Here is a 15,138-nt window from a genome sequence, read left to right as displayed (position 1 = left end):
TTCACCATTGTTATTCATCATAGTGCTGGAAGCCCTAGCCACAGCAATCAGACAATAAAAAGAAATAAAAGGCATAAAAATCAACATGGAAAAAAATAAAACTTTAACTATCTGCAGATGACATGACATTATATATAGAAAACCCAGGGGTGCCTGGGGTGGCTCAGCCATTGGGCAGCTGCCTTCGGCTCAGGTCACGATCCTGGCATCCTGGGATCAAGTCCCGCTTCTGGCTCCCTGCTCCGTGGGAAGCCTGCTTCTCCCTCTCCCTCTGCCCCTGCTTGTGTTCCCTCTCTCGCTGTGTCTCTCTCTAGCAAATAAATAAATAAACAAACAAATAAATAAATAATCTTAAAAAAAAAAAAAAGAAAAGAAAACCCCAAAAAGTCCACCCAAAAACTGCTGGAACTGATACACATATTCAGTAAAGTTGCAGAATACAAAATCAATGTATAGAAATCTGTTGCATTTCTAAATACCAATAATGAAGCAGCAGAAAGAGAAATCAAAGAATCAACCCCATTTATAATTGCAGATGTGTGTGTGTGCGTACACACACACACACACACACACACAAAAGATATCTGGAAATACACCTATCCAAATAAATGAAAGACCTGAGCTTTGAAAACTATAAAATGCTGATGAAAGAAATTGAAAAAGACGCAAAGAAACGGAAAGCCATTCCAGAGGTGCCTGGGTGACCCAGTCAGTTAAGCATCCAACTCTGGATTTTGGCTCAGGTAATGATCCAGGGCTGTGAGATGGAGCCCCTTGTCAGGCTCAGGCAGGGAGTCTTCCTGAGATTCTCTCTCTTCCTCTCCTTCCATCCCTCCATCCCCCACTCACATGATCTTTCTATATCTACAGTAAATAAACAAATCCTTAAAAAAAAATTCCATGCTCATAGATTGAAAGTAAAAAATTGTTAAAATGTCTATACTACCCAAAGCAATCTACAGATTTAATGCAATCCCTACCAAAAACCAAAAGCCTTTTTCACAGAACTAAAACAAATAATCCCATATTTTGTATGGAATCACAAAAGACCCCAAATAGCCAAAGCAACCTTGAAAAAGAAAAGCAAACTTGGAGGTATCACAATTCTGCATTTCAAGTTATATTACAAAGCGGTAATGATCAACACAGTATGATACTGAGGTGCCTGAGTACCTCAGTCTGTTAAGCATCTGACTCTTCTTTTCTTTTCTTTTTAAGATTTTATTTATTTAACACATAGAGAGATCACAAGTAGGCAAAGAGGCAGGCAGAGAGAAAGAGCAGGAAGCATGCTCGCTGCTGAGCAGAGAGCACTATGCGGGGCTCGAACCTAGAACCCCGAGACCATGACCTTAGCTGAAGGCAGAGGCTTAACCCTCTGAGCCACCGAGGTGCCCCAAGCATTTGACTCCTGATTTCAGCTCAGGTCATAATCTCAGGTCATGGGCTCAAGCCCCATGGCAGGCTCTGCATTCAGTGTGGAATCTGCTTAGGGAGTCTTTCTCTCCCTCTGTCCTTCCCCCAACTCACACTCTCTCTATCCCACTCTAGAATGAATGAATGAATAAATAAATAAATAAATCTTTTTTTTTTTTTTAAAGACAGTAATGGCACAAAAATAGACACATAGATCAACAGAACATAAGAGAAAACCCGGAAATGGACCCACACTATATGGTCAACTAATCTTTGACAAAGCAGGAAAGAACATCCAATACATCCAATGGAAAAAAGATAGTCTCTTCAACAAATGGTGTTGGCAAAACTGGACAGCAACATGCAAAAGAACTAAACTGGACCACTTCTTATACCATATACAAAAAGAAACTCAAAATGGATTAAAGACCAAAATGTGAAGCCTGAAACCATAAAAATCCTAGAATAGAGCACAGGCAGTAACTTCTTTGACACCAGCTGTAGCAACTTCTTTATACAGGTCTCCTAAGGCAAGGGAAATAAAAGCAAAAATAAACTACTGGGACTTCATCAAAATAAAAATCTTCTGCACAGTGAAGGAAACCATCAACAAAACTAAAAGGCAACCTACTGAATGGGAATATATATAAGCAAGTGACATATGCAATAAAGGTTTAGTATCCAAAATATGTAAGGAGCTTATAAAATTCAATACCTAAAAAACAAATAATCTAATTAAAAATGGGCAGAAGTCATGAACAGATATTTCTCCAAAGAAGACATCCAGATGGGGATGCCTGGGTGGCTCAATCAGTTAAGTGTCTGATACTTGATTTTGGCTCAGGTCATGATCGCACGGTCATGAGATTGAACCCTGCATCAGACTCTGTGCTGAGTGTGGAGCCTGCTTAGCATTCTCTCTCTCCCTCTGCACCTCCCTACTCTCTCTCTCTCAATAAAATAAAATCTTAAAAAAAAAAAAGATATCCAGATGCCAACAGACACATGAAAAGACACTCAATATCACTCATCATCAGGGAAATACAAATCAAAACAACAATGAAATGTAGAATGTCAGAATGGCTAAAGTCAACAATACAAGAAGCAATACGTGTTGGCAAAGATGAGGAGAAAAAGGAAACCTCTTGCAGTGCTGGTGGGAATGCAAACTGGTGCAACCACTCTGGAAAATAGTATGGAGGAGTTCCTCAAAAATTAAAATAGAACTACCCCAAAATCCTGTAACTGCACTATTAGGTATTTATCCAAATGATACAAAAATACTAACTCAAAGGGATACATGCACATTAATGTTCATAGCAACATTATCTATAGTAGCCAAATTATGGAAACAGCCCAAGTGTCCACTGACTGATGAATGGATAAAGAAGATGTGGTATATATACACAATGGAAAAGAATGAAATCTTGCCATGTGCAATGACATGGATGGCACTAGAGAATATTATGCTAAGTGAAATAAGTCAGAGAAAGACAAATACCATTTGATTTCACTTATATGTGGAATTTAAGAAACAAAGCAAATGAGCCAAGTAGGGGGGACGAGACACAAACAAGGAAACAGGCTCTTAACTATAAAGAACACACTGATGGTTACCAGAGGGGAGGTGGGTGGGAGATTGGGTTAAATAGGTGATGGGGATTAAGGAGGACAGGTGTTGTGATAAGCACTGGGTGTTCTATGGAAGTATTGAACCACTATACAGTACATTTGGAATATTACACTGTATGTTAACTGGAACTAAATAAAAACCTAAAAATGTTTTGAATGCCCTCTTTCACAGAAATGGAAAAGCCAATTCTCAAATTCTTATGAAATTCCAAGAGCCTTGAGGTTGAGCGGGGGGAGGTAGAAAGATTGGTCAAACTTAGAGGACTTACATTCCCTATTTCAAAACCTACTGTAAAGTTAGAGTAGTCAAAATACCATGGTACTGGCAAAGAATAGATATTTAGACCAGTGATATACAACTGAAAATCTAGAAATAAAACAACACATCTATGGCCAATTGATTTGTGATAAGGGACCAAAACCATTCAATGGAAGGAAAAATAGTCTCTTTAACACATGATGGGACAACTGGATAGCCACATAATTAAAGTATGAAGTATAAGATCTAAAATTATACAACTCTTAAAATGTATTGGTAAACCTTCTTCACTTTGGATTTGGCAATGGATTCTTGCATGAGCTAAATTTTAAATTTTATCAAAACCTAAAACTTTTGTGTATCAAATAACATTTTCTGGAAAGTAAAAAGATAACCTACAGAATGGGAGAAAATACTTGCAATGTGTATCTCTAATCAGGAACTAATATCCAGAATATTTAAAGAACTCTTACAACAAAAGACAAACAAAATTTTTAAATGCCAAAGGACTTATAGAGATATTTCTCTAAAGGTCTATTAATGGGCAACAAATGTATGAAAAGATCCTCAACATCACAAGTCATTAAGGGAAATGCAAATCAAATCTACAATGAGGTACCACTTCACATTCTCTAAAACGTCTGTACTTAAAAAAAAAAAAAAAGGCATTAGATGCTTTGTGAGAGGGAAGATGGAGGAAGAATAAGGGACCCTGCTTCATCTGGTCCCTTGAATTCAGCGAGATACCTATCAAATCATCCTGAACGCCTGTGAATTCAACCTGAGATCTAAGAAAATAGTTACTGTAATTCTACAAATAGAAAAATGACCACTTTTTGCAAGGTAGGAGGTGCAGAAACGTGACTCTGAGAAGACACAGAGGAAGATAAACCATGGGGGGGGAGGGAGCCTCTGTCAGCTGGCTACCGAATAATGATACAGCAGCAGAGTGCAAAATCGGAGCTTTTACAAGTCTGCTCAAGGGAGGGTGTCCTGCCTGAAAGGTGCTCAGGTGGTAAAGCAGGGCACAACCTCAGATGGGACAGTGTGGTCTCAGGATCCCTGGGGTCACAGAAAGAACTAGGGTGTCTGAGTGCAGCAGAGCCCCCCAGCACTGGAGCAGGGAAGCAAGTTATAATCAGCAAGCCTGGGAGTGGTCGCCCAGTCTCAGGATTGGGCGACCACTCTCCAAGCAGGCGCCCAACAAGCAGCAGAACTGTAGCAACCCTCCTCCTTCCCCGGGGAAGATGGGCAGGGTTGCACACTGCAAGGTTTTGCACAGTTTGGCACATACGAATGTGACTGACTGCTTTTCCCTGAGGGTGAACTGAGGAGTCAGGGCTATGATCGTTCAGCTCCCGAGCTGGAAATCGGGGCAAGGCCATTTTAGTTCTTTTTTCCCATCCTCTAAAGCCACGTGGAAAGCCTTCAAAGAAAAGAAGCCACATAGAGCAACCCCAAACAGCTTACATTCAGCTCAGCCCCCTGGCAAGTGGCAGCGCAACTCCGCCCAGGTACAGATACCTGAGAATCAGTGCAACAGACCCCTCCCCAAGAAGACCAGCAGGAACATCAGGCTAATACCAAGTGTATGGATCACACAGAACTGAAAAACTCCTGCAGAAAACAGAATATAGAATTTGAGGGTTTCTTTCTCATTAGTCGTGAGTCTTTCAGTTCAAAATTTTCTTTTTTTTTTTTTCCTTCTCAACTAGTGTCTTACTTTATCAACTCTTTAAGTCTTATTTAATTTTCATTTTTACATTTAGATTCTATAGATATATTCTTCATTTTTGGTTTCCTTTCACTGTGTTCAATTTTATTTTTGTATATATACAAGTTTTTCTTTCTTTACAATTTTGGGATTGAGTGTTTTCTAACAGACAGACCAAAATACACCCAGGACCAAGTGTATCACACTGTTTTGTTCACTGGTGAGATTATATTCTTTTTTTCCTTTTTTTTTTTTTCTTTTCTTTTTTGGTTTTGGGTCTTTTGGATTTGTCTAGTGTGTATTTTGCTGGGGTCATGGTTGATATTTTTAATTTTGTTCTCTTGTTTATCTATTCTTCTCTGGACAAAATGACTAGAGGGAGGAGAGGAAGGAACGAAGGACGGACTGGAGGTAATACTCATTACCATAGATTTAATCAATATGGATATAAGCAAAATGTCAGGCCTAGATTTCAGAAAAATGATTATAAAGACACTAGCAAGGCTTGTAAGCATAAAAGACACTAGAAAATCCCTTAGTGCAGAAATAAAAGAACTAGGGGCGCCTGGGTGGCTCAGTGGGTTGAGGCTCTGCCTTTGGCTCAGGTCACGATCTCAGGGTCCTGGGATCGAGCCCCGCATCAGGCTCTCTGCTTAGCAGGGAGCCTGCTTCCCCACCCCACCACTGGCTACCTCTCTGCCTACTTGTGATCTCTCTCTCTCTCAAATAAATAAATAAATAAAATCTTAACGAAAAAGAAAAAAGAAATAAACTAAAATCTAATCAGGCTGAAATTAAAAATGCTTTAACTGGGATGAAGTCTAAAATTGATCCTCTAAAGGCTAGCGTAAATGAGGCAGAAGAGAGAGTGAGCAATATAGAAGACAAAATGATGGAAAGCAAGGAAGCTGAGAACAAGAGAGGAAAACAGCTAATGGATCATGAGGGGAGGCTTCAAGGAATCAGTGATACCATAAAACCAAACAATATTAGAATTAATGGGGTCGCAGCAGAAGGAGAAAGAGAGAGAGGGACAGAAGGTCCCTCAGATAAAGGGCTAGTATCCAAGATCTATAAAGAACCTATTAAACTCAATACCCAAAAAACAACCCAGTCAAGAAATGGGCAGAAGACATAACGAGACATTTCTGCAAAGGATACATCCAAATGGCCAACAGACACATGAAAAAATGTTCCACATCCGTTGGCATGAGGGAAATACAAACAAAACTACAGTGAGATACCACCTTACATCAGTCAGAATGGCTGAAATTAACAAGTCAGGAAACAGCAAATGTTGGTGAGGATGTGGAGAAAAGGGAGCACTCTTACACTGTTGGTGGGAATGCCAGCTGATACAGCCACTCTGGGAAATAGTACGGAGGTTCCTCAGGAAGTTAAAAACAATTATGAATGTACTAAATGCCACAGAATTAACTTTAAAATTGCTAATTATACATTATGTGAATTTCATCTCAGTTAAAAAGTCAATAAAAGACATTGATATTTCAAAAGAATAAAAGTATCTTTATTTGAAGATGATTCCCTATGTAGAAAATTACAAAGAATCTGAAAAGACACACACACACACACACACATCCAACACCCAGCCCCAAATCTCCTAAAACTAGTATGAATTCAGTAATGTCACAGGATATAAGATCAACACATGAAAAGCAATTGCATTTCTACCACCTAGCAATAAACTGTAATTGAATGTTAAAACACAATACAATTTAAAATGTATACTTAGTTATAAATGTAACAAAATACATGAAGCACCTATATCCTTTTAATTACAAAGTGCTCATGAAATAAATTAAGATTTTTTTTAATGTTCTGGTTGCCCAACATAGTGAAGTATCAGTTCTCTCCAGAATGATCTACACAATTCCTATTAAAATCCCAGCTACATATTTTGAAGACATAGATAAACTTCTTATTGACTATGTAGAAAGGCAAAGGGATGATAATAGCTAAAATAATTTTGAAACAAAAAAAGAACAGTTAGAAACCACTCTCTATAATTAAAAAATTATAAGCAAACAATGAATCATGGAACACTACATCGAAAACTAATGGTACTGTGTGCTGACAACCATAATACAATAAAACAAAAATTTTCTATATAGCTAACATAATTAACACAGGACAGCACTAGCAGAGAGATACACACATAGTTCAATGAGACAGAATAATAAATCCATAAATAGACCCATACATATAAACCTGACATTTCGCAAAGGTGAAAAAGCAATTCAATGGAGAAAAGATGGTCTTTTCATCAAATGGTGCTGGACTAACTGGATATTCATAAGTACAAAAAAAAAAAAAAATCAACCCAAACCTCAAACTTTCCACAAAAATTAACTCAAAGTGGATCATGGATTGAAATGTAAAATATAGAACTATGAAACATTACCAAAAATATAGGATAAAATTTTGGGGATCTAGGACTAACTAGGCAAAGAATTCTTAGATACATTGCTAAAAATAAATAGAATAAAAATGATAAATTGGAATTTATCAAAATAAAAAAATCTACATTAGTGGAAGACCCTGTTAAGGGAAGAGAAGACAAGCTACAGGCTGGGAGAATATATTTGCTAACGATTTACTCAATAAAAGATTCCTATCTACAATATATTTAAAATCCTGAAAGCTCAACATTAGAAAAACAAGCCAACCAGAAAATGGGCAAAATATATGAATAGACATTTCATCCAACAGGAAATAATTATGGCACATAAGCACATGAAAACATGTTCAACATTATTTTAATCTTTACAGAAATGCAAATTAAAATCACAAGAAAATATAACTATACACCAGTTAGAATCACTAAAATAAAGAAGTTTTAGCAAGATGGCAGACCAGGAAGCTCGAGGCCCTCATTCTCCCAAGGAAACATTAAAAATACAATTAGAGACTGAGTAATGTAATTTTATAGGAGTTCTGGAAACCAAACTCTATAGCAACCAAGCAATTGCCCAATGAAGAAAAGGCCACATTGAAATGGTAGGAAATGTGGCATTTTAAATTCATCTTCACCCCACCTTCTCCCAGGTGCACAGTATGGTTGACAGGAGGTAACCCAATTCCCCATTCCCTCCCTCAGGTTGGAAGGACTAATCTGTGGGCTACCTGAAGGACTGGTTTCTGTCTTGCCCAAAGCTCAGAGAGGGTACAGCATAGCTCAGAACTCAGATTGGCACAAGTCACTGAAGGCAGTGGAGGATACAACAGCACATGAAAAATGCAGACCCATGGGCACCTGGAGCAAGAATTACAGGCAAAGGAACACAAGAGAACATCTAGGGCCCTAGGAAGCTTTGGTGAGATTCTTTGGAAAGTTAATATTTATTCTGGAAAAGCTAGAAGGAAAAATTGCATACATATGGCTGAAGCAAGATGCATGTCCAAAAAGAACTGAGAAGGTGCTAGTTAGTGCTAGACAGATCTCAAGGCTAAGGACATGCCCTGCTAATTGCCAAAGGTCCTTCATGTTTATCTGCCAAAGATGAGGAAAGGTGGCTGTTTTCCCCTACGCCCAATTTTCAACAAAAGATCACAAAACATACACAGAAACTAAGGGCATATTCAAAACTGCAAAATAAATCTCAAAAAACTGTCCTTGAAGAAACACAGGTTCTGGACTTACTAGACAATGTCTTTAAAACAAGTGTCTTAAATATGCTCAGGAATAAAGGGAAACTTGGATAAAGACTAAAGGAAATCAGGAAAATAACATAGGAACAAAATACTACTAAACAAAGGGATGAATAGTAGAAGGGAGCCAAAAAGTAATTCTGGAGATGAAAAATACAATGAAGTGAAAAATTTACTGGACAGGTTCATCTGCAGACCTGAGCAGACAGAAGAATCAGTAAAGCTGAAGGCAGTCATTTGAAATTACTGACGCTGAGGAGCAAAAAGAAAAGGAAGCAGCAGCAGCAGAAGAAGGAGAAAAATGACTAGAATATGAGGGACTTAGCAGACACCATCAAGAAGATCAATGTATACACCACAGGAATCCCAGAAGAGAGAGAGAGAAAGGGGCAGAGAGATTATTTGAAGAAAATTTCTGAAATTTGAGGAAAAAACCAAAGCTCTACAAATTCAAGGAGTTCAGCAAGCTCGAGTAGGATAAATCCAGAGACACACACCAAGACACATTATAGCTGTATTGTGAAGAGCCAAACACAAAAAGAGAATCTCCAAAGCTGCAACAGCAGAGCTATTCAGCACGTACAAGGAATCACAAGTAGGATTATTAGCAGATTTCTCAGAAGAAACTGCAGGACAGAAGGCAATGTGATTATATATATTTTTAAAAGAAGAAAAGAGGAAGGAGGAGGAGAGGGAGGAGGAGGAGAAGGAGAAGGAGAAAAAATGTCAACCGAGAATTTTATATCTGGCAAAACCGTTCTTTAAAACTAAGAATGAAATTCAGAATTCCCAAGCAACCTGAGAAGTCATTACTACTAGATCTGCCCACAAGAAATGCTCAAAGTTCTTCAAGTTGAAATGAAAGGACACTAGACCTGTCCCCGTGAAACTCTTAGAGCAAATAGAGGGATCATTGACAAGAGTCATTTTATTTTTACCATTGTTGACACACAACGTTATGCTAGTTTTAGTGTACAACATAGTGATCCGACAACTCCAAACGTTACAGTATGCTCACCTCAAGTATAGATGCCCTCTGTCACCATACACTAGTACAGTGCCACGGACTATATTCCCTACACTGTACCTTTCATCCCTGCAATTACTCATTCTGCAACCGGAAACCTGATCCTCCTACTCCCATTTACCCATTTACCCATTTTGCCCTCCACCCTCCTCCCCAGAGCAAACCACCAGTTTGCTCTGTATTTATGGATCTGTTTCTGATCTTTGTTTATTCATTTGTTTCTCAGGTTCTTCACACAAGTAAAATCATATAGTATTTATCTTACTCAGTCTGACTTATTTACTTGCATCCACATTGTCACAAACAGCAAAATTCATCATTTTTTATGGCTGCATATATCCCATTGTGGATATATACCACATCTTCTTTATCTATTCATTTGTCCATGGACACATGGGTTACTTCCATGTCTTATCTATTGTTAATAATGCTGCAATAAACACAGACGTGCGTATATCTTTTCAAAATAGTGCTTTTGTTTTCCTTGGGTAAATACCCAGTAGTGGAATTACTGGGTCATATGGTTGTTCTAATTTCAATTTTTTGGAAAAAAATCGATACTGTCTCCCACAGTGGATGCACCAATTTACATTCCCATCAGTAGTTCACAAGGGCTCCTTTTCTCTATATCCTCGCCAATTCTTTTTTCTTGTCTTTTTTACTTTAGTCTTTCTGACAGGTGTGAGATCATATCTCATTGCAGTTTTTATATTTCCCTGATGATGATCAGTAATGTTGAGCATCTTTTCATGTGTTTGTGGCCATCTGTATGTCTTCTTTGGAAAAATGTGTGTTTAGGTCTTCTGCCCATTTTAACTACATTATTTGTTGTTTTTGGTGTTCAGTCATGTAAATTATTTATATATATAAATATATATAAAATATAAATATAAATAATATATAGAAATATATTTATATATTTTTATATCAACCCCTTACAAGGTATATCATTTGCAAATATCTTTGCCCATTCAGTAGGTTCCCTTTTTGTTCTTTGTTTCCTGAGCAAACCCTTTTTATTTATTTTGATTTTGATTTAGTCCCACATTTATTTTTGCTTTTGTTTCCCTTGCCTCAGGAAATCTATCTAGAAAAACGTTGTTATAGCTGATGTCTAAGAAGTTACTGCCTATCCCATCTTGTTTCATGGATTCTTCTCCTACCCACTTAAGCCCCCAAGATGGGATAGGGAGGGAGACAAACCATAAGTGACTCTTAATCTCACGAAACAAACTGTGGGTTGCTGGGGGGAGGGGGGTTGGGAGAAGGGGGGTAGGGTTATGGACATTGGGGAGGGTATGTGCTTTGGGGTAAATTGGAAGGGGAGATGAACCATGAGAGACTATGGACTCTGAAAAACAATCTGAGGGGTTTGAAGTGGTGAGGGGGTGGGAGGTTGGGGTACCAGGTGGTGGGTATTATAGAGGGCACAGCTTGCATGGAGCACTGGGTGTGGTGAAAAAATAATGAATACTGTTTTTCTGAAAATAAATAAATTGGAAAAAAAAAAAGAAGTTACTGCCTATAGTTTTCTTTTAGGAGTTTCATGGTTTCAGGTATCACATTTAGGGTTGTTTTTTTTTTTTTTTAAATTATGTTACATTAGTCACCATACAGTACATTATTAGTTTTTGAAGTAGTGCTCCATGATCACTGTTTGGTTTTAACACCCCAGTGCTCCATGCAATATGTGCCCTTCTAAATATCCATCACTGGGCTAATCTCTAAAACCCTCAGTTTGTTTCTCAGAGTCAATTGCACTACTGGGTATTTATTTACCCCAAAGATACAGATGGAGTGAAAAGAAGGGCCACAGGCATCCCAACGTTCATAGCAGCAATGTCCACGATTGTCATACTGTGGAAAGAGCCAAGATGCCCTTCAACAGACGAAAGGACATTTAGGTCTTTAATCCATTTTGAGTTTATTTTTGTGCGTGGTGTAAGAAAATGGTCCAGTTTCATTCTTTTGCCTGTAGCTGTTCGGTTTTCCCAGAACAATTTGCTGAAGAGACTGCCTTTTCCCAATTGTATATTTTTACCTCCTTTGTCATGGATTAATTGACTGCGTAAGTATGGGTTTATTGCTGGGCTCTCTATTCTGTTCCATTGAGCTATGTGCCCTTTTGTGCTGGTACCATATTCTTTTGAATACTACATCTTTGTAGTAGATCTTGAAACCTGGGATTGTGATACCTCTAGCTTTGTTCTTCTTTCTCAAGATTGCTTTGGTTGTTATTCACAGTCTTTTGTAGTTCCATACAAATTTTAGTAATACTTGACATCAGTCTTGGCAGTGCTTTTTTGGATGACATTGAAAGCACAAGTAACAAAAGCAAGAATCAACAAGTGGGACCACATCAAATTAAAAATTTCTGCACAGCAAAAGAAAATCAACAAAAATTAAAAGGAGCTCCACAGAATGGGAGAAAATATTTACAAACCATCTATCTGATAAGGGGCCAATATCCAAAATATATAAGGAAATCAATTGCAAAATATTCTGATTAAAAAATGGGCAGAGGAGATGTCTGGGGAAGATGGCAGAGTAGGAGGCCTCTAAGCTCACCTGGCTCAATAGTTACAAGTAGATAACACCCACATGAGTAAATAACTCAGAAAATGACCTGAAAACTGGCAGAGCAGAATTTCCACCACTAAATGTAGAGAAGAGGCCGCAAGAAGAGGTGGGAAGGGCAGATGCACAGGACTGTCCTCAGGAGGAAGAGATGGCAGGAGTACAGAGAAAGGAGAGAAACAGACCGTCACACAAAGTACCTGGGCACAGGGAACCCGTAGGAGGAAGTTGAATCCCATAACATTTGACTTCAGAGGGGCTGTATTTCCTGAGTTTTTAAAATCTGTGGGGCTTAACACTAGGGGACTTTAAAAATTACAGGCTCAGCTCTGGAAGAGCTAGAGGGTGGCAGAAAATGGGAGTCCCTGGCCTTAAAAAGACAGCACAACAAACAGCCCTGTGGAGATACAGCAAAAAGCAGCAGTTTGAACAATGTGTGGGGTTTACAGGGGGGACATCTGTTTACTCATCTTAGAGCATGTGCTGCAGGGGCGCAGATCATTAGGATGCTTCTCCAAAACAGAAGAACTGGCAAACACCATTATACGCCACCCCCCGCCCAGCCTTGACACACAGACACCTATGACAACTAGTGCAGCACCAACACGCTCTACCTGGCCTGCCAACAGTGTGCCCCACCCATGATCTCTGGCTGACACAGCCCCTTCCAGCTGGCCTCACTTCACAGCAGACCAGCACAAACTTTGCTAACACTGCATGCCCTGCCCTATATTCTCCTGTGGATCTGCCCCTTAGAGCCAGGCCTTGGTTCCAGGTATCCTCCCACAGCAGACCAATCGGCCTTGCTGGCACTGTGTCCTACCCCCATGTCCTCCTGTGCACCTATCTTCTTAAATACACCCTTGGCCAAGCCCATCCAGAGTGGAGCCACAAGCATGGCAGTGTGCAAAGCGCCCTAATGGGGCCAGAACAACTCCAAAGGGACTCCTGCCCCAGAGAGGGGAAGACAACTATCCTTAGCAGTCCAACTGAGGCCCCGGCAGTAGACGAGGAGCAGACACCAGATCTGACTACAGGCCCCGCCCACCAACAAAAGCTTCTCTGAGGCAACACAGGGAGAGTGCCCTGCAGTTCTGTGCTACAGAATCTCTGGCAAAGGCCTGGTCTGACTCAATTCAAGCCCAAGGCAGTCCCAGTTTGGCCCACTAACAACAAAGGACGAAACCCTAGCCTCAACAATGGCAAAGAGAGCCACTGCAGATGACTGGTCTGGAGACAAACCTAGCTCAACCATAACAGTAGGGCGTGCACAACACACAGAGAAGCAGCTTCTGAAACACCAGGTTCAGTGAGCAGGGGACACTGCACTGTAAGGCACTACAGGACCTCTTCTTCGTAGGACCATGACTTTCAAAAGCAGGAAATATAGCTGACTTTCCTAACACATAGAAACAGACATGGAGGGTTAGACAAAATAAGGAGACACAGGAATATTTCCCAAATGAAAGAAGAGAACAAAATCACAGCAAGAGACCTAAATAAAACAGTGATAAGTGATAGGCTTGATAGAGAATTTAAAGTAACAGTCATAAAGATACTCACTGGACTTTCAAGGAGTGGATGACCTCAGTGAGACCCTCAAGAAAGAGGAAACATAAAAAACAAATCAGAAATGAAGAAGTGAAGAACTGAAATTAAAAATGCACCAGAGGGAAAAACAGCAGACTAGAAGAAACAGAAGGACAGATCACTGACCTGCAGGACACAGTAATGGAAAGCAATCAAGCTAAATAAGAGAGAGAAAAATAGTAATAGTAAGTGAAAAGACTTAGAAAACATAATGACACCATCAAGAGTAATAACATTTGCACTATAGGGATCTGAGAGGGAGAAGAGAGAAAAGGCGCAGGAAGTTTACTTGAAGAAATAACAGAGGAAGTGAGCCCAGCAGCCGCGTTTTTTCTGGGGGAAGCAGCAGGTGGAATGGCGTAGCCTGAGGGTACCCAGAGCCTCCACCGAGATGGGGTGTTGAAAAATCTCTCGAGCTTGGTAAAGCTGAATGGACTACATGAAAAGCTTGAAAGCCAAGGTCAGGAAGAGCGATGAGAAGGAAATGAAGAAGAGCAGCAGTTCCAGGGACAGAAAATCGACCACTTTCTGGAAAGTAGGACGTATGGAGAAGTGAATCTGAAGCAACGGGCAGACAGACCGCGGGGGGAAGGGCCGGATCCTGACAAGCAGCAGAGCAGCGGAGCACAAAATCTGAACTTTTAGAAGTCTGCTCCACTGGGGGACATCGCTCCAGAGGTGAAGCGGGGGTGGAGCCCTTGCAGGGACAGCGTGGTCTCAGGTCCCGCGGGGGTCACAGAAGGTTTGGGGTGTCTGAGTGTCGCAGAGCTCACAGGTATTAGAGCGGGGAAGCCGGCTGCAGAGACAGAGCCGAGGAGTGAGCTCCCAGCTCGGGGTTACTTTGAACTGTGATTCCCGGCACAGTTGGGCCACTGATCGGGGGAGACCCACACTTCTCCACGGGAAGAGCAGTGTGGCAGGAATCTGCTGGGTTTGGAGACTCCAAATGGGGCTGTGTGCCAGAGACAGAAACACTTGGTCACAGGCCAGGTGAGCTCGGAGTGCGGCCAGAGACCAGGGACACGGGAGGGATTGACCCCTTTTCTCCAAGGACACACGGAGGAGTGGGGCCCAAGCTCCCGGGAGGCCGCCATTTTCATTCCCGCCCTCCAGAGCTCTGCAGAAAGTGTTCAGGGAACAAAAGCGGGAACCCAAGCCGATTACTTAGCCCAGGCCTGGCAGGGGCAGTGCAATTCTGCCTCAGGCAAAGACATTTGAGAATCTCTACAACAGACCCTTCCCCCAGAAGATCAG

This window comes from Neovison vison, chromosome 9 (genome assembly GCF_020171115.1).
Source record: "Neovison vison isolate M4711 chromosome 9, ASM_NN_V1, whole genome shotgun sequence".
Taxonomy (NCBI): Eukaryota; Metazoa; Chordata; class Mammalia; order Carnivora; family Mustelidae; genus Neogale; species Neogale vison.
The sequence above is the reverse complement of the archived record's forward strand: the minus strand, read 5'-3'. Positions refer to the sequence as shown.